Consider the following 24,027-nt stretch of genomic DNA (forward strand, 5'->3'; position numbering starts at 1 on the left):
GTTCAATCCTTGGCTTCCCCAGTCTGCATGTCAAATATCCTTGGACAAGATATTAACCCCAAGTTGCCCTCTGATGCGTTCATTGGAGTATGAATGTGTGTGAATGCAGATTAGTTTGCACTTGTGTTTAGAAGTGCTTGTATGAATGGGTGAATGTGGCATGTTGTATAGAGCGCTATGAGTACTCCGAGAGGAGAATAGCGCTGTATAAGAATCAGTCCATTTACCGTGTTCCTCAAAAATCTTGTACTAGATGTGGAATGTTGTCAACATCAGGCTCTATTTACGATCCATTGGGATTTCTTGCACCAGTCCTGCTGCCTGCCAAAAGAATGCAGCAGGAGCTTTGCAAAAGGAAACTGGGATGGGATGAACCAATACCCCAAAACATGTTGCAAAAGTGGAAAAGTTGGCTCAGTGATTTGCAAATGCTTTCTTATTTCAAGGTTAAAAGGTGTATACAACCAAGAGAGTTCGGACCTCTCACACATGCACAGCTACACCATTTTTCAGATGCCGGTGAATCTGGATATCTGCGCATGCAAGACAGTAGGAAATCCATCCATGTAGCATTCTTGATGGGCAAGGCAAGGGTTACACCTCTAAAACCTGTCACTATTCCACATCTGGAACTAACAGCTGCTGTAGTTGCCGTCCGAGTGGATCTCATGTTAAGGACTCAGTTGAGAATGAAACTCAAGCAATCCGTATTTTGGACAGATAGTACATCTGTACTCAAATACATAATGAATGAGGATAAACATTTACTTACCTTTGTGGCAAACAGTCTTATTCATTGCGACTAAACGATCACAATGGGGATATGTAAGCTCAAAGGAAAATCCAGCAGATGATGCTACAAGAGGGCTGAAGGCTGGGAACATTGCACATAGCAGCCGCTGGATCGAAGGACCAAGCTTTCTGCAGTAGCCAGAAAGTGATTGGCCGACCAGTCTAATGAATGCTCCTTAGAACCAGAGGACCCTGAAGTCAAAGGTGAGGCCACAGTGAATGTTACTCAAGTAAAAGACTTGCTTGATGCTACATGTCAATTGATGGTGTACTTCTCAGACTGGAGAAGGCTCAAGGTTGCTGTTGCTTGGTTCCTTAGACTGAAGGCAATCCTTCCTTCAATGAGAGATAAGAAAAGAAGACCGCAACCTAACTCAAATAATCTAATTTGTAGAGGTACTACAAAGGAGAAAGTAAAGAAAACGCAACTGTATGGTCTATCCTCAAAGGATCTTCTGGAAGCGGCGCTTGCCGTTATCAGATTTTGCCAGCAACAAAGATTTGGAGAGGAGATTGCTACGTTGTCAAGTGGGAAAGGTTCTGTGAGCAGGCACAGCTCAATTTATAGATTAGACCCTTATCTTGATGATGAAGGCCTCTTAAGAGTTGGGGGACGACTGACAAAGGGCTCCTTACCAGAAGAAATGAAGCATCCCTTTGTTCTTGCAAAGGATCAACATGTAGCAAGTCTCATCCTAAAGCACATTCATCAACAGCTTGGTCATAGCGGTCGTAACCACACCTTATCCACACTAAGGAGAAAATACTGGATCACAAAGGCCAACTCGGCTGTAAGGAAGGTTATCGCAGAATGTAATTTTTGCAGAAAATATCCTGGAAAGGCCTTGGAGCAAAAGATGGCAGAATTACCCAAGGAAAGAATTTTGCCAGATAACCCACCACTCACCAACGTCGGTGAAGTGAAAAGAGGACGAGGTACAGCTAAACGTTATGGAGTCATTTTCACCTGTTTAGCCAGCTGAGCGGTGCACTTGGAAGTGGCTAGCTCTCCAAGCACAGATGCCTGCATAATGCTTTGCGCCGTTTTGTGAGTTGGAGAGGTCAAGTCGCTCGCATCCAATCGGACAATGGAACCAATTTTGTTGGAGCAGACAGAGTTAAGAGAGGCTCTTAAATCGCTGAAACATACCCAAATTGAAGCTGTTTGGAGTTTTAATCCGCCTGGAGCATCACAACATGGTGGAATTTGGGAATGGATAATCCGTATGGTCAGAAAGATTCTGAGATCCGTTCTTCAGCAACAACAGTTGGACGGCGATGGATTAAATACAGTTCAGTGTGAAACTGAAGCAATTTTAAATGACAGACCCATCACAAAGCTTTCTGATGATCCAAAAGCCCCAGAGCCACTTACACCAAATCACATCCTCCTGATTTGACCCTCAGGATATGTATCTGAAGAGAAGATGGAAACAGGCTCAGTACTTCTCAGATCTTTGGAAACGATGGCTACGTGAATAGTCGCCTTGGTTACAGGAGAGACAAAAATGGAACCAAAAGAAGAAGAGTCTAAAACCTGGAGATATAGTCATTATAATGGATTCCTCTGCACCACGTGGTTCCTGGCCACTTGGGAGAGTTCTGGAAACCATTCGTGACAAAAATGGACTTGTACGATCTGTACGTTTAAAAACAAAGACTAACGTTCTTGAAAGACCTGTAACTAAACGCCTTGATGCATTTTCAATCATCCAGGTAAGTAAATCTCCAAAAGCTGATTCTGTTCATCTGGACGAGGCGTTTTGTGGGAGAAACGTTTCGTCATCATCAGGTGACGTCTTCAGTCTCAGCTGACTGCAGGTTTCAATCTTATAAACAGCACATTTGCATAATGACTGAAACCAGCCCACTGAAGGAACGATGGGCTGGGAGGTCAGTTCCTTAATCGTAATTATGCAAATTCTCATGACCAGCAAGTCACCTGGATGAGTGACGAAACGTTTCTCCCACAAAACGCTACGTCCAGATGAACAGAATCAACTTTTGGAGACCTGTAACTAAACTTTGCCTGTTACATGAGACTGTAGTGTAAAAGTGTATTTAAATGCTCTGTTTACTTGTGTTTATTTATTTGTGTTTATCTTCAGCTCTGCCACCAGCAGCTCATTGTAACGTGCTGTCATGACACGGCTACCTGTCATCTTCCTTTCACTGCTGCTCTTCATTCTGTCCCAGATCACTCTGCTGTGTACAGCGCTCAGTTATCTAAGCTCTAAGTTATACGCCAAAGAGCGACATTTGGAATTTTACATGAATGCAGCTACAGTAACCTCTGTCATGCATCAAGACTAACCTGTCACACTGGGACTCCTGTGGTCCACCAGTGAGTACCAGTAAGAAAGAGACAATCAGTGACTCACGTTCACGTATGTGGACAGCTTCCTCGTCCACTCACTGTGTGAGAAGCACTTTGCAGGCCTGGTGAGAAGCAGAGAGAACACAGATTAATGCACTTTGTATAGTTTATCAGTTTCCACACAGCTTTCCCTCTTCTGTTCAGCTAATGCAGAAGCATGGAGAAGCCTGCACACTGGGTCAGGTTGAAGCTCCCAGTACACAAACCCACTCATGTTTCTGTGGATTTTCCCCAAATAGAGACACAGTTGTTGGGGAGGGAAAAGGATTTATTCAGCCGGTCAGATATTGTACCTACCCTAACAGCGTGTGCACACTCACACACTGTTGTATGCCTGAGGACTTTGTGTGTGTGTTTGTGCTTTCGGAGAGCTCATCTGTGCACCAGGTGCTGCCTTTGGGACTCCAGCATGTTCTTTTCCTTCTTTCTTTGTCTCTTTGTATGAAACATGTACAGTACACAACAACACACACTGTTACACATGGTCTGACTGGTGGACTCTGTGGTAAGCTGAGCTTACACTTCTGTGTTTCACACATGCACTCACAGACCACACTACGAAAAGAATCATTGTTATTTATGCTGCCGCGGTTCTGGCTCAGCTTGACCCAGTATTTTGAGTCGCTATGTTTTGGTGTGTTTTTGCATTTTGGATTCTTTCCTTATTATGATGCTGATGATTATGACTCTTTGTTTCAGTTCTTCTTGTTCAGGGATTAGTTCGTAGGTTTTGTGTTCTCATGTTTATTGCAGGTTTAGTTCAGTGTCTAGTCTGTCTCTGTGTCGTGTCTGCGTCTTTGTTTAGTGCTGTCTTGTTTCCTGTTTTACTCTGAAGGTTCATGTTCCTGTCTTATGTCAGTGTTTCTAGCTGTGTTCCCTTCTGTCTCTAATTCCTTGATGACTTGATGACTTCCTCTGTGTATTTTAGCCCAGTGTGTCTTCGTGTCAGTGTCGCGTCGTCTGTTCATGCATCCTGTTATTTCTAGCTGCACGTCATGATTCTAGTCTGCAAGATTCAGTATTGGACATGTTCATAGTCACTTTCTCCAGTCATGTTTGCCTGCACCTTCATGTGCCTGCACCTTCATGTGCCTGCACCTTCATGTGCCAGCACCGAGATCTCGTTCACAGTTTCTCATGTCGTGTTCATAGTCTGTCCGCAGTACTTCGTCATAGTTCAGTCCTGGTCTTCGTTTATAGCCTTAGTTACTCCCAGTTTAGGTCTTTAGTTTTCCCATAGTTTGTGGTTTGTTATTTTGCCTTCTGTGTCAGCCCTGATTAAAGGCTCGCTTTGAGCTTAGCACAAGTTTTGCCTCCTGCGTCTGTGTCCGCACCTGGATCCACCAAACACTCTCCACACGGTCTGCCCTCGCGGGCCGTGACAGTATGCATTAGTGATTGTGTCGCCTTCTGTTCCTTTTATATATCAATGACTTGGGTCAAAATGTCTCAGACACAAATTTGCATTCTTATGCTGACGACACAGTTATTTACTGTTATGGATCATCTCTTGCTCAGGCCATTGAAACCCTACAGAAAGCCTTTGTTGCTTTCCAGCATTCACTTATTCAGCTAAAATTAGTTCTCAATGCTGACAAGACTAAGCTAATGTTGTTTTCTAAGTCAAAGAAGGTCCCGGAGCCTATTCCAGTGGTGTCCACCATTGAAGGAAATGTCATAGAGATGGTTCATGAATATAAATACCTTGGTGTCTGGATTGATGACTCCTTCACCTTTAAACCACATATAGAGAGACTAGTAAAGAAACTGAGACTTAAACTTCGTTTTTTCTTCCGTAATAAGCAGTGCTTTTCTTTTGCAGTAAAAAAACGTCTTGTCACTGCAACCTTTATCTGTGTTAGATTATGGTGACATTCTGTATATGAACGCTTCTTCTTCATGTCTTCTAATGTTGGACACGATGTATCATGCTTCCTTGAGGTTTATTACCAATTGTAAATACCTGACCCATCACTGTGATTTGTACTTAAGAGTAAAATGGCCTTCTTTGGCCATTAGAAGACAGGGGCATTGGTACACTTTTATTTACAAAGCTATGCTTGGATTGCTGCCTCCTTATATTTGTACTTTGGTCACAAGGACAAATAGTGGTTCTTACTCCTTACGTTCAAATGATCAGCTGCTGCTGTCTGTTCCCCTTGTCCACACAGAGCTGGGTAAGAAAGCCTTTGTGCACTCTGCGCCTTTTTCATGGAACCTGTTACAGAAAGACTGGAAACTGACTGAACTGTTGTCTTTAAATGTTTTTAAAACTAAACTCAAAGGCCTACAGACTGCCTCAATAATGTGTAATTGTTTTGTGTAATTTTAACTTTGTTTGTTCGTATGTATTTGTTTTGAAATGTGCTGCCTCTTGGCCAGGACTCCCTTGAAATAGAGGTTTTTGATCTCAACGGGACATTCCTGGTTAAATAAAGGTTAAATAAAAATAATAATAAATAAATAAAATATGTCATTATTCTGCTAATGTTGAAGCACAGCTGTTTCCACCACAGTGGAAAAAATGAAGGCGTGATTGCACAACTGAAACTGGAAATCCATTTTCTTTCTTAATAGCTGCAGGTAGCAGGGTGGAGACCACTGGAGCTGCAGAGAAGACGGCGAGTGTAGCGGTCCAGGTCCACAGAGAGAGACGGCGAGTGTAGCGGTCCAGGTCCACAGAGAGAGACGGCGAGTGTAGCGGTCCAGGTCCACAGAGAGAGACGGCGAGTGTAGCGGTCCAGGTCCACAGAGAGACGGCGAGTGTAGCGGTCCAGGTCCACAGAGAGACGGCGAGTGTAGCGGTCCAGGTCCACAGAGAGAGACGGCGAGTGTAGCGGTCCAGGTCCACAGAGAGACGGCGAGTGTAGCGGTCCAGGTCCACAGAGAGAGACGGCGAGTGTAGCGGTCTAGGTCCACAGAGAGACGGCGAGTGTAGCGGTCCAGGTCCACAGAGAGAGACGGTGAGTGTAGCGGTCCAAGTCCACAGAGAGAGACGGCGAGTGTAGCGGTCCAGGTCCACAGAGAGACGGCGAGTGTAGCGGTCCAGGTCCACAGAGAGAGACGGTGAGTGTAGCGGTCCAAGTCCACAGAGAGAGACGGCGAGTGTAGCGGTCCAGGTCCACAGAGAGAGACGGCGAGTGTAGCGGTCCAGGTCCACAGAGAGACAGGGAGTGTAGTGGTCCAGGTCCACAGAGAGAGACGGTGAGTGTAGCGGTCCAAGTCCACAGAGAGAGACGGGGAGTGTAGCGGTCCAGGTCCACAGAGAGAGACGGCGAGTGTAGCGGTCCAGGTCCACAGAGAGAGACGGGGAGTGTAGCGGTCCAGGTCCACAGAGAGAGACGGCGAGTGTAGTGGTCCAGGTCCACAGAGAGAGACGGTGAGTGTAGCGGTCCAAGTCCACAGAGAGAGACGGGGAGTGTAGCGGTCCAGGTCCACAGAGAGAGACGGCGAGTGTAGCGGTCCAGGTCCACAGAGAGAGACGGGGAGTGTAGCGGTCTAGGTCCACAGAGAGACGGCGAGTGTAGCGGTCCAGGTCCACAGAGAGAGACGGCGAGTGTAGCGGTCCAGGTCCACAGAGAGACGGGGAGTGTAGCGGTCCAAGTCCACAGAGAGACGGGGAGTGTAGCGGTCCAGGTCCACAGAGAGAGACGGCGAGTGTAGCGGTCCAGGTCCACAGAGAGAGACAGGGAGTGTAGCGGTCCAGGTCCACAGAGAGAGACGGCGAGTGTAGCGGTCCAGGTCCACAGAGAGACGGGGAGTGTAGCGGTCCAGGTCCACAGAGAGAGACGGCGAGTGTAGCGGTCCAGGTCCACAGAGAGACGGGGAGTGTAGCGGTCCAGGTCCACAGAGAGAGACGGCGAGTGTAGCGGTCCAGGTCCACAGAGAGACGGGGAGTGTAGCGGTCCAGGTCCACAGAGAGAGACGGCGAGTGTAGCGGTCCAGGTCCACAGAGAGAGACGGCGAGTGTAGCGGTCCAGGTCCACAGAGAGACGGCGAGTGTAGCGGTCCAGGTCCACAGAGAGAGACGGCGAGTGTAGCGGTCTAGGTCCACAGAGAGACGGGGAGTGTAGCGGTCCAGGTCCACAGAGAGAGACGGGGAGTGTAGCGGTCCAGGTCCACAGAGAGAGACGGCGAGTGTAGCGGTCTAGGTCCACAGAGAGACAGGGAGTGTAGCGGTCCAGGTCCACAGAGAGAGACGGGGAGTGTAGCGGTCCAAGTCCACAGAGAGAGACGGCGAGTGTAGCGGTCTAGGTCCACAGAGAGACGGGGAGTGTAGCGGTCCAGGTCCACAGAGAGAGATGGCGAGTGTAGCGGTCCAGGTCCACAGAGAGACGGCGAGTGTAGCAGTCCAAGTCCACAGAGAGAGACGGCGAGTGTAGCGGTCCAGGTCCACAGAGAGAGACGGCGAGTGTAGCGGTCCAAGTCCACAGAGAGACGGCGAGTGTAGCGGTCCAGGTCCACAGAGAGAGACGGGGAGTGTAGCGGTCCAAGTCCACAGAGAGAGACGGCGAGTGTAGCGGTCCAGGTCCACAGAGAGACGGGGAGTGTAGCGGTCCAAGTCCACAGAGAGACGGGGAGTGTAGCGGTCCAAGTCCACAGAGAGAGACGGCGAGTGTAGCGGTCCAGGTCCACAGAGAGAGACGGGGAGTGTAGCGGTCCAGGTCCACAGAGAGACGGGGAGTGTAGCGGTCCAGGTCCACAGAGAGAGACGGCGAGTGTAGCGGTCCAGGTCCACAGAGAGACGGGGAGTGTAGCGGTCCAGGTCCACAGAGAGAGACGGCGAGTGTAGCGGTCCAGGTCCACAGAGAGACGGGGAGTGTAGCGGTCCAGGTCCACAGAGAGAGATGGCGAGTGTAGCGGTCCAGGTCCACAGAGAGACGGGGAGTGTAGTGGTCCAGGTCCACAGAGAGAGACGGCGAGTGTAGCGGTCCAAGTCCACAGAGAGACGGCGAGTGTAGCGGTCCAGGTCCACAGAGAGAGACGGCGAGTGTAGCGGTCCAAGTCCACAGAGAGAGACGGGGAGTGTAGCGGTCCAGGTCCACAGAGAGAGACGGGGAGTGTAGCGGTCCAAGTCCACAGAGAGAGACGGGGAGTGTAGCGGTCCAGGTCCACAGAGAGAGACGGGGAGTGTAGCGGTCCAAGTCCACAGAGAGAGACGGCGAGTGTAGTGGTCCAGGTCCACAGAGAGAGACGGCGAGTGTAGCGGTCCAAGTCCACAGAGAGACGGCGAGTGTAGCGGTCCAAGTCCACAGAGAGAGACGGGGAGTGTAGCGGTCCAAGTCCACAGAGAGAGACGGCGAGTGTAGTGGTCCAGGTCCACAGAGAGACGGGGAGCTGGGTAAAGTCATTTTCCACTGTGGAGGACAAACACTTTCAAACTTGTCCATCACAGCAACACAAACTGCCTCCTTTAAAAAGACTCGATGTGCAGTTCAGTATTGACAGTGACATCACATGAAGTGCATATAAAGTGTGTCTGAATGGCAGAGATGCAGACATGTGTGCATGTGGCACAGAGCCATGGCTCAGTGTCTGAGTGAGCTTGAAGCCGTTTATGATTCTGAACCACAAACAAGCTCAAACTTTGGACTGTTTGACTGATGAAAACCTCCATTATGGCCGTTCATACTCCTCACAGTCATTAAACAATGAACAGTTAAATGACATCACAGTTTTTTACGACTACAGTTACAGAAAGAAAACATAAGCAGGCTAAAGTGAAGAGTCTGGGCAGTGAGCTACCAGAACTTTCTATATTTCACACATTTATTTCTTATCATTTTAGTCCCAGTTAAGATCAGAGTGGCTGTTTGTGGCCAGTGATCTCCATGGAAGCAGCAAAGGCTCCAGAGCAGGCTTTGTAAGCTGAGCATGTACATATGTGAGCTGTGGGGCAGAGGAATGGGCAAACTTACGATTGCTTGTAATAAAGTGAAAATTGCCATTTAATATGTCACCAATATTTCCCATAGTAAGATCAGCTTCTTAGCTTCATGTGAGCTGGGATGGTTTGTACATTATGATGCAGGGCAGACTGAAACATCAACAGGTGAGCAAAGAGTTGATCCAACACAGGCTGCAGGTGTATCATATCCCCACAACTACAGGACGCCACATATTTAATGTGTGGGGAGGAACGTGAGCTAAGAACAAAGGGCCTGGTGTCTCAGAGTTCTGACGTACACGTTCTCATCTTTTTATTCAACAGCAACATTACCTAAAGATTAGCCAGCAGCAAGGCCAAGTCTGCTACAACGAGTAACAGACCTCATGTTATTGTCCTGGGTGGAGTCGAGGAGATGGATGCTCTGCACACCTTACGATTAGACAATTCATCATTAAGCTTGAAACATCCTGAGAACCGAGAACAGTGCTATTTGCTGTTTAATCACATTTTATACTCCAATCAGATCGATTAGCCAGCCATCACCAGCAGCCAGCTTCCCTGTGAAGCTGTCCCTGGTTCACTGTGGACACTGTGGGTGTGTTCAGCCCTCCTGTCTCTCATTTAAATCTGTTTTCATGCAACACAACAGCTCAACAACAAGCAGCGTGGGGTTCACAGTTCAGCATTTCACACACTGTTGCTACAAACTCAACATACAGGAGTATGCACGCACACACACAAAGCTACAGCTGTCGTGACTGTAGCCCCTCTGCAGTGCTGCTGTTGTGCTTTTTGTGTTTGTCGGAAATCAAACCAGTGAATTTGCTGGTCTTCCAGCTGCAGCTCCACTCTGCCTTCTCCCCTCTCCCACTCCTCTTTGTTTCCGTGTTTCCGGTTAAAACTAGGTCATTTTCCAACCCACAGCTCCCACTGAGCGTGACATCCAGATACACACGTATCCCCTGGCAACCACACGTTCACCCTCGACACCCCGTCCAGACTGCGTCCTCGTTTCCTGCACCTTCCTGCAGGTTGTGTTCACTGAGCATGGCGGGCTCTGCAGACACAGCTTTGTTCAGCACACTTCAAACTGTAAGACGTGAAACGTTCTTTACCAGCTTCTAATAAAACAGCCTTTGAACGCAATGATCCTTCTTGTGTATCTGTTAATGTAGAGTCACAGCTGAGTATAATGTGGAAGGACAAATTATGTTTTCACTGACTATCACAATATGAAAAGTCCCGTCGAGACTGTTTCCAGTTCTGAGGGCAGCTCAAGAGGTAGGGCAGGGCGTCTGCCAATCGGGAGGTCAGTGGTTTGATGAATGATGCTTACACCGTCCATACTGCTGACATCCACTCTTACTGACCTCACCTTTCAGAAAAGGTGGAGTAGCAAAGTCTGCTCTGAGATGATGAATACACCACTCTGCTCTGTGCTGAAGTCCTGACACAACAATTTGAATGAAGCATTTTGCCCATTAACGGGCAATGAGCCTCTCGCATGAGCAGGTTTGGCTCGCTCGTCTTTAGAGAATTGTTTTAATTCGGCCGCACTGAAGAGTGTTTAAGCATGAACAGCCTGTTTAAAGTCATGCCAAAGCATGTCAGTCTACTGAGGAGATCTAGGTCACTCCAAAACCTCCATGTTGGTTTCTCTGGCCATTCAGAGGTAGACTTGCTGGTGCACTGCTGCAAATGTGCTTCAGCTCCAGTGCATGAACTGATGGACACTCACTCGCCTTCAGGACCTATTTGTAAATCATCACACTGACACAAAGATGACGGGTTACTCAGCAGAAGTGTGGGGAGAGTGAGACAGTATAAAATAATCCAGGAGACAAAGCTGTGCCATTTCTGGACTTGGTTCAATTATTATTTATGGTTTTTGGGGAGGTTATGAAATCTGTTCATTGGTTTTCAGTAGCAGTTAGGAAACAACACAAACATCAGACTGCGGGGAAAGCTGGTGACGCAGCGCAGAGGTTAAATTCTTCTCAGGGAAGAATAATCAATAGAAAGCTGAAATCATCGTCTGAACTCATTCATGCTACTCTGCATGTTACTGCACAAACCATGAGCCCAGCATGTCTCCGTTCTCAGCTGAGGGCCTACAGGCTGCAACTGGCTGTAGATTAGAAATGATGTCACTGTCATATAATGACATCACTGGACGGGGAGGGTATAGAGTTCAGAGGTCACGGGGTAAACAGCACGGTGGGGGAGGGAGGAAACATGTGCAGACACACAACAGAAACACACACCTTTTTAGAGCAGTGCTGCGAGTGCTAGACTGTGTATGAGGGACCAGCAGTGATAGACTGAGTAGTGTGTGCACACATGCACACAAACACATGAATAAGGCAGGTGCAGAGAGCTGTACCAGCATCAGCTGTGTCTTTAACAGCAGTGCTGCTGCTGTGATGTCATTATTATGTGATGAGACCAGTTTATGTAGAGACGGGCCTTTTGTTCTGTCTCGTTCCCCTCAAACGGATGCTGGCTCTGACTTTTTCACTCATGTGTTACCTCGGACTATAAAGCACCTGCATGATCGGTGATGTAAATAAAACTAGACTGAATATAGGCCAGGTCACATGGGGTCAGTGCATCCTCACTCCCAGCCAATAACATGTTAACACAGGGGGTGTAATCTGTCACGCCACGGACCCTTTTAACGGTGTAAGGAGACACCAGCAGCAGTGCTATGTTTAATGACAGCGCCATACCAGCGGGCAGTCGGGATCAGAACATCAGCATTAAAATAATAATGATAATCAGTGTGGCTGTGATTGTGCTGCACAGAAAGACACTGGAAGTTTTTATTCAAATAGAGTCTAGTTACCATGTGAACCATGTCGACCAGCATTAGGATACATATATGTGCCAGGCAAGTAAAGGTTACATGTGTACCCCCTTTTCTCGGTTTGAAGGTGCAGTCAGTCCTCTGTGCTCAGACCAAGCACCACTGCCACTCAAGTGTTGGAGTAATAATTTTTGATTTTTATTGTGAAGGGGTCGCCACAGCAGCTAGCTCCACCTCTTTGTGTGAGATGGACCCTCAAAGGAAACTGGACAGGTTCTTCTGTAGCACGTGTCTGCTCGACCTGAGCGCATTTACACAGCTGCATCATTCACACAAGCACTTTTTTTAAGTGCTTTCTTAGGCACACACACACTCATGCATTGGAGAGCTTAGTGTCATGCCCAAGGATATCTAGAGCAGCCAGTGGTTGAACCACCAACCTTAGCAGATAGCCCGCTGTACCTCCTGAGCTAAAAACACCTCACATCCCTGTGATGGGATTTTACATTTATCTGTTACTGATTTTCCACTTTTTTAAAGACAGCTTTGGGCTAAACAATGTTCACAGTCAGCCTGTGTGAGGTGTCACAAGGGGACAAATTAATGATGGTAAATTCGATTCTTTTTACTGAATCGAGTTTGAATGAGTCACTCACCAAAGTGAATCGTGTTTGAGTCATATGAGTCACAGAGTCAGTTGCCCAGAGAGTGCAAAAAATATACATTTTTACTCAAACTTAATTTGTTTCTCTTTTCATGTAAATCCTACTGCTAAGATGAGTGATTGAAAAAGAAAAACAACTAGTTTTATAGAGCAAAAAAAAGATTTCTAATGGGAACATTTATTTTATTTATTTTTATTTTTATTTTATTAGTATTTTCCTTAAATGTGTTAAATATATATTTTCTCATCTAAATGTCCACTGAGCTGTGAGCCAGGGGGCGGTAATGCGCCTTAACGTTGGTTGCCAACCAAGAAGAAGAAGCTGTGAGCCAGGAGGGAGGGGATGAGTAACTTAAATGTGCTGCTAGCATGTTAGCAGAGCGATGCTACTGTGAACTGAGGAGCTGTTGTCTTGATGTGAGCTTCTACTCAGGGTTTGTTCTTCATGTATATTTCTACTAATGGAATTAGTTTGCTAACAGCAACAGGGATGAGTCAGTTGGACTTGTGAATCATGATTCACGAGTCCAGTAAAGTGATTCTCGAGTATTGAACGATTCGTTCATGATTCGCGCATCACTAGTACAAATGAGTGATGGGCAAAGGAAGTGACACAGTGTTGTGTCTCTAATGGTACATCCTTAAGTGCACTTCTTTTAGTTCAGTGTGAAATAAGAACATGGTCTGAACTCTGTATCAGTGTAAAACAAACCTGCACTACAGGGAGTGCAGAATTATTAGGCAAATGAGTATTTTGTCCACACCATCCTCTTCATGCATGTTGTCTTACTCCAAGCTGTATAGGCTCGAAAGCCTACTACCAATTAAGCATATTAGGTGATGTGCATCTCTGTAATGAGAAGGGGTGTGGTCTAATGACATCAACACCCTATATCAGGTGTGCATAATTATTAGGCAACGTCCTTTCCTTTGGCAAAATGGGTCAAAAGAAGGACTTGACAGGCTCAGAAAAGTCAAAAATAGTGAGATATCTTGCAGAGGGATGCAGCAGTCTCAAAATTGCAAAGCTTCTGAAGCGTGATCATCGAACAATCAAGCGTTTCATTCAAAATAGTCAACAGGGTCGCAAGAAGCGTGTGGAAAAACCAAGGTGCAAAATAACTGCCCATGAACTGAGAAAAGTCAAGCGTGCAGCTGCCAAGATGCCACTTGCCACCAGTTTGGCCATATTTCAGAGCTGCAACATCACTGGAGTGCCCAAAAGCACAAGGTGTGCAATACTCAGAGACATGGCCAAGGTAAGAAAGGCTGAAAGACGACCACCACTGAACAAGACACACAAGCTGAAACGTCAAGACTGGGCCAAGAAATATCTCAAGACTGGTTTTTCTAAGGTTTTATGGACTGATGAAATGAGAGTGAGTCTTGATGGGCCAGATGGATGGGCCCGTGGCTGGATTGGTAAAGGGCAGAGAGCTCCAGTCCCACTCAGACGCCAGCAAGGTGGAGGTGGAGTACTGGTTTGGGCTGGTATCATCAAAGATGAGCTTGTGGGGCCTTTTCGGGTTGAGGATGGAGTCAAGCTCAACTCCCAGTCCTACTGCCAGTTCCTGGAAGACACCTTCTTCAAGCAGTGGTACAGGAAGAAGTCTGCATCCTTCAAGAAAAACATGATTTTCATGCAGGACAATGCTCCATCACACGCGTCCAAGTACTCCACAGCGTGGCTGCAAGAAAGGGTATAAAAGAAGAAAAACTAATGACATGGCCTCCTTGTTCACCTGATCTGAACCCCATTGAGAACCTGTGGTCCATCATCAAATGTGAGATTTACAAGGAGGGAAAACAGTACACCTCTCTGAACAGTGTCTGGGAGGCTGTGGTTGCTGCTGCACGCAATGTTGATGGTGAACAGATCAAAACACTGACAGAATCCATGGATGGCAGGCTTTTGAGTGTCTTTGCAAAGAAAGGTGGCTATATTGGTCGCTGATTTGTTTTTGTTTTGTTTTTGAATGTCAGAAATGTATATTTGTGAATGTGGAGATGTTATATTGGTTTCACTGGTAAAAATAAATAATTGAAATGGGCATATATTTGTTTTTTGTTAAGTTGCCTAATAATTATGCACAGTAATAGTCACCTGCACACACAGATATCCCCCTAAAATAGCTAAAACTAAAAACAAACTAAAAACTACTTCCACAAACATTCAGCTTTGATATTAATGAGTTTTTTGGGTTCATTGAGAACATGGTTGTTGTTCAATAATAACATTATTCCTCAAAAATACAACTTGCCTAATAATTCTGCACTCCCTGTATATCCAGTAATGCACTTGTGAGATCTAAAAAGAGAAAAAAGTACTTTCAAGATAAAAATAGGGTCTGTGAAGATATGTATAGATCTGATCTATAAGTCTTGAAATGTGTATATAAAAAAAGAAATCAGCAACTTCAAATGGAGCCTCCTATTAACACTTCCTCGAGCTTCCACCTTTTGGTGAAAGTAGATGATTTTTGGTGCAATTTTGGTGCACTTATTTGATAACGTTGTACTTGGCATGTGGACCTGACTCCAAAGCTTTATATGGAGACGGCTTGTCTGCAGGAAACCAAAGCAGTCCTTTCTCAACATGATCTAACCCTGTCTGCTACCTGAGGGCCCTTTACTGAGAACACCTGCTTCCATACTACAGATGAATGTACCCACATGATCGTTCCTTGAAATGATTGGCTCTGCTCGTGCACACACAGATATCCCCCTAAAATAGCTAAAACTAAAAGCAAACTAAAAACTACTTCCAAAAACATTCAGCTTTGATATTAATGAGTTTTTTGGGTTCATTGAGAACATGGTTGTTGTTCAATAATAACATTATTCCTCAAAAATACAACTTGCCTAATAATTCTGCACTCCCTGTATAGATTTCTCCTGATGCTGACAGGCTGCCCTTATCAACAACAGTACAATGTGTTAGAAAAACACACAAGACTGAGATAAGCCGAACAACCAGCAAGAAGCCATGGTGTCAACCTCTCCCCAAACTGTAAGCCTAAGCTGGCTCGTACACTGCAAGACCAGGAAATAAAAGAGGCAGACGGAGCCCGGTCAACGATCACACCCACAGATATGATGGAGGCAGACAGTGAGGGTGGGGGTGTTAGAGACAGAGACGGGACCCGTGAAAAGCAACAACAGACAAAGAAGATGTGGTGTGAGAAAGCAAAGAAGCGATGCAGAAACAACACGTGTGTCCTGGAAATGCTGTAACATGCCAGGTGACTGAAAAACACGAGACCATCCTGAGGAGGCTCAGAGGACACTTCCACTTCTTTTCTGCTTTTAGAACCACCTCACTCCATTTCTCAAAGGTTTAAACAACAGTTTCTGCTCCTGAACTTTGGTCTCCTTGTCATCTCTTAGCTGATTTTTATTTCACATCAGCAGAAGCTGGTTTGCTTTTATAGTTTAGCCTTTAACCTTTTATTAGTGAGATAGCTGAACTAGCCCACTGATGTGTGTGTTATGATGAATATTCTGACTGCATAAATAATAAATGGCTTCATTACTTTGTATTGAAGTAAACTGAGACGTGGAACAGGAAGCTACATCGCAGGCTGAGGTTCAGTGTGTTGCCTGAGGACGCTAACATGTGGACAGACCCTCAAGCCTCCAACGGTGCCCCAGGGTGAATCAGGCACTGCATGCAGCCCAAATCCACTGTTTCCTTGTGCATTTGGAGCCTATCGAGCCATCAATGGGACGACTGGGATAAACCCAGTCTACCTCTGTGTGAATGTTGGAGCCGTCTGCAGCGACACCTTCTTTGTTTAACATGCTTCTACAATACTTTACTCATCATTCAGCTCCATGTGAAACACTGCAGCCCTGCAGCTGACAGCCACGTCACACTAAAGTCACTTTGGTCGGTTTTAATTATTTGTATAACATATATATGTAATATAAACCTGGGGGTGAAAACAGCTGTTTGAGAGCAAGTCCTTAAACGACACCACAGACGAACCAGCAGCCGTTGATGACCATCCACTGCTCAGATATGTGTTTGTACGCTGCAGACATGAAGGGGCAGACACAATAACTTATTTGTGATTACTTTTATTTGAAACCATAAAATCCTTCATGCAACAAAGCAGTCACATGTAGCTGGTTCCAGTAAAGCTTCCTATTATGGGAATGAGACTTCCTCACTGGTGCTTTGTTCTACAGTACACCCATGCAATGCCCAGTTCTCCACAGTACTTCATTTATTATATGTAGACCATAAGAACCTCTTCATAGGATCTACATGTGAGAAATTATCTTCAGCTAGTCTTTTCAGCTTAGCGACAAACAGGCTTAGTGCTTTAAACATGGGGCTCGTGCTGCGCCTGCCTGACACACGGGTCTACATACCACAGACGCTTTGAACAAGTGTCTGTGGGACACAGATGCACTCCTTTAAAGCACGAGGTTTGTGTCCTATTTTAAGAACAGGAAATGAGCCGTCGACAGTGCTTCACACATGCAGCCACAGAAACATCTGTGTGTGTCCAGACATAATGTTTCTTTGTGCCAGAAGAAATGAAAGTGTGCTCTCTGTCTCACTCTTATATCACTCCACATCAACAATCACCATCCCCATCGTGTTGTCAGTTAACTCCACCTCTATCTTCCTTTGTCGTACTCTTGTTCTGTAGACGATCTCTCTGCATCTTTCTGACTCTTACAGTCATCCCCATCCTTCTCCTATTGTTCCCTATCATTGTTCCCTCGATCCATTAATCCATGTGTTCTATCTTTTCCTCCACGTCTCCATGAAGCATTGCAGCAGGTCAGTTTGTCACCTCATTACCACATCTGGATCTCACTTTGCACTCACACACACACACCACCTATACAAAGAAAACACTACCCCCTTTCCCCCTCTCATCTGCCTTTTGAACCTCCTTTTTTTCTCTCTTGTTTTTGTCCAATGAGAAAGCTGTCTGGTCACCAGGGCTCCTTAGCAACAGTCCCACTAGAGGAAAGAGGAATGAAGGAGGTAGGGAATAGGAACAAAGGATGAGAGTGGTGGGGTGATGAGGGTAAGAAGGGATGACGATGAGGAGGAGCTGAACAGGAAAATCAGCCCCTGCAGGAGTGTGAAGCTGGAGATGTGTGTGCTGTTATTTGTGTGTGTGTGTGGGGGGGGGGCAGAACTGCATGAATAAAGTGTGAGAGTGGGGGCATGGGGCATGTGTGGCTTCGGCTTTCCATGCTTGTGTCTCAAAGTACATGAAGATAAGACGGCGATGCCACGATTGGGTCCAACTGAATCAAAAACAACAGAATAAATCCTGGTTTGTAAATCTCACCTGCATTAGAGGACTACCTGTGGTATGACATCAGCAGCCAATGAGCATGTTCATCTCAACACTGGACTGTCCATGTTTTACATTATGTGTGGTCAGTGTTCGGGAGTAACAGAGTACATGAACCGCCGTCACGTATTTAAAATATAAGACATGAGTAACTGTATTCTGTTACAGTCACCGTTTAAAAAGGTGGTAATCAGAATACAGTTACTTTGATGAAATAAATGGATTACACGGCGGTCTTTTCCTGTTACATATGTTAGGCTGTCCCCTCTCTGTTTTTGGTTTCCACGCCGGTGGAAACCCAAACAAAACACGCATTCAGAGGCTCTGATGTCTGTGTCTCAGTCTCGCGGCCCATGTTACCTCTACTTGTGGCCTGCATAATGACGTGAAGAAATATTTTCAATAATTATTATTTAAAAAATGATTTAATATGAAGGCAACAGGAAGTGTTACAGGCATCGCCTTAAAGCATGTAGCCTGATGGGCAGTGTAGTCCGTGCTGCCGGGAGAATGGACTGCTGTACCCGTGATGTGTCTGTGAGGAGGGAGAGAAAGGAAAAGTACGAGCTGTCACCGAGCAGAAACGGGAGCTGGAAGCATGTAAATATAATAATAACCACTGCAGCCAAACAGAGAGCCTGACGAGCCCAGCTGTAAGTAAGCTGTTAAGACTCGACTGTACGCTGTGTTCGTGTTTTCCTCTGAAACAATAAGTTCTGTTGGAGCCTTTCGACGCCTCTCTCTGTCTCTGCTAGCAAAGTGACCCAGACAACAAAGTAAAGCTAGTTTTCAGCTACGAGCCGACACGAACCCGACGTATCAGCCAGAGGTCCCTTTACTACGGCTCGGAGCCGCTGACCTGTTTTATATACGCGCTGAATAGTTTTCTACACGAGATCGCTGCAAAAAGTGCAGCCTTACCTAATGTCCACCTACTGTTACTCATTATATTAAGATTTAAACATCTAGCTGGTGTTGGTGTGGAGAGTAACCTTCAGTAATAGTAATAAATCACAGCAATAGTGCATTCATGTAGTTGTAAACAGCATGATAATATATTATTAAGTAATCCAAAGTATTCAGAATACGTTACTGTCATTGAGTAACATTACATTACAAAATACATTTGGGGCATGTAATCTGTAATCTGTAGTAGGGCTGGGCGATATGGCCTAAAATCCATATCACGGTATAATTTGAAGCACGTGCGGTAACGATATATATCGCAATATATTCTTTTCTTCTGTATAACGTATTTTCCACACTATAAGCACACTTAAAATACTTTAATTTTCTCAAAAATCGAGAGTGTGCCTTATGTATGAATTCTGGTTGTGCTTACTGACCTCGAACCAATTTTGGCTTCAGAAATCTGTTAAAAACGTTTTAGTACAACTTTGGTAAGCCGCACTGCTTGATGGATTGTCAGAGCATTACGGCGGCTGTGGTGAGGAGCTTCGCGGAGTAATCTGGGTCCTAAACCAGTGTTGCCAACTTAGCGACTTTGTCGCTCTATTTAGCGAGTTTTCAGACCCTCTTAGCGACTTTTTTTCTAAAAAGCGACTAGCGACAAATCTGGTGACTTTCTGGCGTTATTAGGATGGTTTTTTTACTCACTTTATGTCTCTTCCACGATGTTATTTCTCTCTCCAACAACGTAGGTTACAATTACATTAGCATGGCCAATTATGCAAATTAGGCGATGACATCATTTAGCGACTTCTAGCAACTTTTAGGACAGCAAATAGCGATTTTCCTTACTGAGGAGTTGGCAACACTGTCCTAAACTCCGTCAACTTCAGGTCCCAAAGTCAAACGAACACTGAGAGTTAAAAACAGTCTAAATTCTTTCATCTTTAATTAAATCATCAGCGTTGCTGCTTTACCAGGTGTAACAATTAAGTTTAACATCCAGGCATCCATGAAAACAGAATATATTAAATTTAACGGAGTTAGAAGTTAGCAGGAAGTTAGCTCGCTAGTTTCGCTAGTTACCTAAACATGATATAGCATGTTCTGACTGAGAGATTTCTGAAAAAATTCAAACGTACAGCTCTGCTGTCACTTCCAACATAAATGAAGACAGGAAACTAAACAGCAGTGACGTTTGTAGGGTTACTGAAGTTGGGCTAGCTGGTATATAATGATGTGCTACGTGATCGCTAGCGACACAGCTATGTTAGCATAACATAAACATGTAGTGGAATACATTTTAAAAGTAACCTTCCCAACACTGTGTGTGGTGATTGCATGTGTTAGAGCATTCAGTGAGATAAAACTAGACAATAACAAATAAAGAGAAGCAGTAAAAAAGCCAGTATCTGAAGGTCAGAGTAAAAGCAGAGCGGTGTGTGTGCTGCTCTGTGAACATGTCCACCAGGCCTAATTTGCCAGCATGGCCCCATCTGCCTTGAGGTTACTGTGGCTAATAAAGCCATTCTGCTACGTCTGATCTGCTCTGCAGCCTCACACAGACACATGGACATGCACACAGTTGTCATTTGTCTGGCATAATTACACCATTACCAAATTTAATTTCCGCAGGTCCCCCTCCCTCCATTTGTGTTTTTTTCCTCCAGCAAAATGGGGTTAAATGTGTGTGTGTGAGCTGGCCTCTAACAGCCAGTCTTCCTCTGGCACTGTGGTGACCATGGTGAGTTAGTAAGATGTGCCCACATGTATGTATGTGATTATAAAATACTGTGGGGCTGTTGGAGCTGCAGACAAAGCACACATACACTCAAAATAACACGATATAAAAGTAATCAGTAATACCAATAGCATCGTTCTGTGAAGCATCTATGAAGCTACAAGCCCAGCACTGAGTCAGCCTCACTAAAGTCTATAAGCCTGCGACATACAGAGGAAGCCACAGGTCCTCACACAGCATCAGCCATGTACATATATCACAACCACACTACACTGGGACTGCATATTTTCAACACATAAGTGGTAATTATATTTCATTACAGAAATCCAAATGACTCACCCATCACATCTTTGTCTTACTCAATAGTTAAAGAAAATGTGTACTGCATGAATAAGGTAAGCAACTTGAACCTAATGCACTGAATATGTAAGCATGCTGATTAATGTGGAGGCAGGGTCAGTTTGGGCTTGTGCCGTCTGGGCCCTGGGGCACTGCCCCAGCTGCTGCATCACAACCTACCCCTTTGCTATGCCTGACCTGTTTTCTAGTAGTTTTCTGCATTCAAGTATATATGCAAATATGTGCAAGTATATATCAAGCAGTTTGTCACATTTCAGCCTCCAAACACTCTCTGATAAACTCCCCTTATTAGGCTTCCTGGTTTTTATTTGCAAGGTTAGATTTGTGTGCAAGCGAACAGTTAGCTAGCTCTGATAGATGCCAGCTCACGCTAAACCAAAGACTGATGCAGATGCACGTAATTAAACTACGAGCAACATAGGAGTTCTACGTTTTTGGCAAAAACATGCAGATTTGGTTCAGAATGATTTCTGCTGATTAAATAATGATTTTACTATACTTCCTTTATCTTTTCATTGTCTAAGTATGACATCTACTCTTACCAGTAGCAATGTAGAAACAGAAAATACTGAGCAGAAATGAGTTAATGCTATTGGTGCAGCCCCAGGCCCCCTTGGTCACCTCTGCATTAGTATGGCGTTATTTTTGTGCCACTATTCTGAGCGCACGTAAACAAAAAGTTTGCAGGTGCAAGTGTTGCATTTTGAGGACAAATTTATTTTGAGCGAAGAAAAGCTAAATTTGAGTGAACAAACTTCATTGCTGCGTGCAAAAAATGTATTTCAGTGTTTGCTATTATCCACACACACACACACACACACACACACACACACTCTCTCACTCAGTTTTTGCATTTGCGCTCACTCGCAATGTGTCGCTCGCGCTCTCAACATTTCTGCCCATGCACGCTCAACTCTTTCTCTACACCGTTATATTTGTGCCACAAAACCAGCCAATCACAGACTTGGATGCAAAAATATCTGATTGGCTGGTCTGGTCTCCAATCAGCTCGAAATGACGAAATGCAATATCCCAGAATGCATTTCATCCAAAACTCAAACGAGGCAGTGGCGGAGGAACACAGAGGGGCGGAGTTTGAAATATTATTCTTTCTGGGTCACAAAATAAACTTTTGAGATATTTTCATGTGAGAATGTTTCTGTGTGAACTTCAAATACCTGCTCGATTCATCAGGACATCACATATTTGCATAAGTGCTCTGATGTTTTCAGAGATGCCTGTTACCCACCAGCTGACCGGGTCACTCGGGTTAAACATAATATAAAAGGCTGAACTGACAAAACCACCACCAGGTGTTACAGGAAAAACCATAAAGCCTTTGAACTAAAACAAACGCCGTGGTGACAGTGATGTACACTGTTGTTGGTATATATGTATGATTTGTATCACCTTCATGTTTCCACACCGATATCATGACCAGCAGCTTTACAGCTGTGGCTCCAGCAAACATCAGCTGATACTAGAAATTAATATAAAATAAATTCTAACAACAGCTGATCAAACTTAAACGTGCTGCTGTTTAGTGCGACATCCACTGGTTTCCTCTTTCTGGCTCAAAGTGGGCGATAAACAAGAGAGACAATCAGCTGCTCATTGATCAGTTTCAGGATTGAAGTAGCAACAGGAGAGGACAGAATAACTCCAGCTTTGTGTCTTTTTCATTGTAGCTGAAGTCCGGGACGAATCGCGTTCCTTTTCCTCTCAATACAGATGTGTTGTAATTGGTCCAGCCCAGAGTTGATCATGACCAACTGGCTAATCCACCACCTTTCATTGTTTATACCGTTACAAAGAAAAACACACAAACATAAAAATGAAAAATCACCATCAGCCCACCGAGCAAATGTCCGGTATGCCCAATGGCCAGTCCAGCTGTGCGGTCAGCTGGTGGGTAACATGCATCTCTGAAAAGGTTAGAGCAACTTTGCAAATATGTGATGTCCTGATGAATCGAGCAGATATTTGATGTTTACACAGAAACATTCTCACATGAAAATATCTCAAAAGTTTATTTTGTGACCCAGAAAGAATAATATTTCAAACTCCGCCCCTCTGTGTTCCTCCGCCACTGCCTCGTTTGAGTTTTGGATGAAATGCATTCTGGGATATTGCATTTCGTCATTTCGAGCTGATTGGAGACCAGACCAGCCAATCAGATATTTTTGCATCCAAGTCTGTGATTGGCTGGTTTTGTGGCACAAATATAACGGTGTAGAGAAAGAGTTGAGCGCGCACGGGCAGAAATGTTGAGAGCGCGACTGACACGACACATTGCGAGTGAGCGCAAATGCAAAAACTGAGCGAGAGGGGCTGCTGTTGTGTGTGTGTGTGTGTGTGTGTGTGTGTGTGTGTGTGTGTGTGTGTGTGTGTGTGTGAGTGTGTGTGTGAGTGTGTGTGTGTGTGTGTGTGTGTGTGTGTGTGTGTGTGTGTGTGTGTGTGTGTGTGGATAATAGCAAACACTGAAATACATTTTTTGCACGCAGGAATGAATTTTGTTCACTCAAATTCAGCTTTTCTTCGCTCAAAATAAATTTCTCCTCAAAATACAACACTTGCACCTGCAAATGTTTTTACGTGCGCTCAAACATTTTTTACGTGCGCTCAGAATAGTGGCACAACAATAAGGCCATACATTAAACCCTCACTGAAGAGGTTTTCTAGCACATCATCACCTGTCCTAACTAACAGCAGGGCAGGATGTGGAGAGTGCAGATGCACGACGTGCCTTTCATGTGGTCATGTTGTTAGGTGACCCACAAAAACAGGTTGTTGTGTGTTGTTACAGTGCTAATAGATGAAGGGGGGGATGATACTGACTTCATCACATTTCTAAACACTTTATATCTTTTATCTGATAAATACATAGATCACTATATAATACAATGCATTATATACTGTACCCTCTAACAGAATGCTGGGACATTGTGAAGCTTCTCCTCACTAAGGTGAAGCACACACTCACAATGTCTGATAGGAAGTTTTGGTTTTGTTATGCTTTTATTTTGAAGTCCACTAACCACTGTCTCTTCTTAAGGTCAACTTCCTGAAGGCCAGATGGAGTGCACACATGATTACGGACTAATGATGTTCACCTGATGGGAATTCCCTGATTACCCACTGTCAGTGGGGTGAACCATTAGAGC

At 45.1% G+C, this 24,027-nt stretch overlaps 1 protein-coding gene across 9 annotated transcripts in view; it reads right to left on the reverse strand.

The window, feature by feature from the left end:
* nfasca (neurofascin homolog (chicken) a) overlaps positions 1–24,027 on the reverse strand; it is a 176,029-nt gene that overhangs the window by 89,463 nt on the left and 62,539 nt on the right. For 8 of the 9 annotated variants that reach the window (XM_080890554.1, XM_080890555.1, XM_080890557.1 and 5 more), the window contains one exon: positions 3,174–3,231. The gene's annotated coding sequence lies outside the window, so the exon portion shown is untranslated. Of the gene's footprint in view, positions 1–3,106; positions 3,232–24,027 lie in introns of all 9 variants that reach the window. The other variant, XM_080890556.1, reaches the window with a different exon arrangement.

This window comes from Rhamphochromis sp. 'chilingali', assembly GCF_963969265.1.
Source record: "Rhamphochromis sp. 'chilingali' genome assembly, chromosome: 9".
In the NCBI taxonomy this organism is placed as follows: Eukaryota; Metazoa; Chordata; class Actinopteri; order Cichliformes; family Cichlidae; genus Rhamphochromis; species Rhamphochromis sp. 'chilingali'.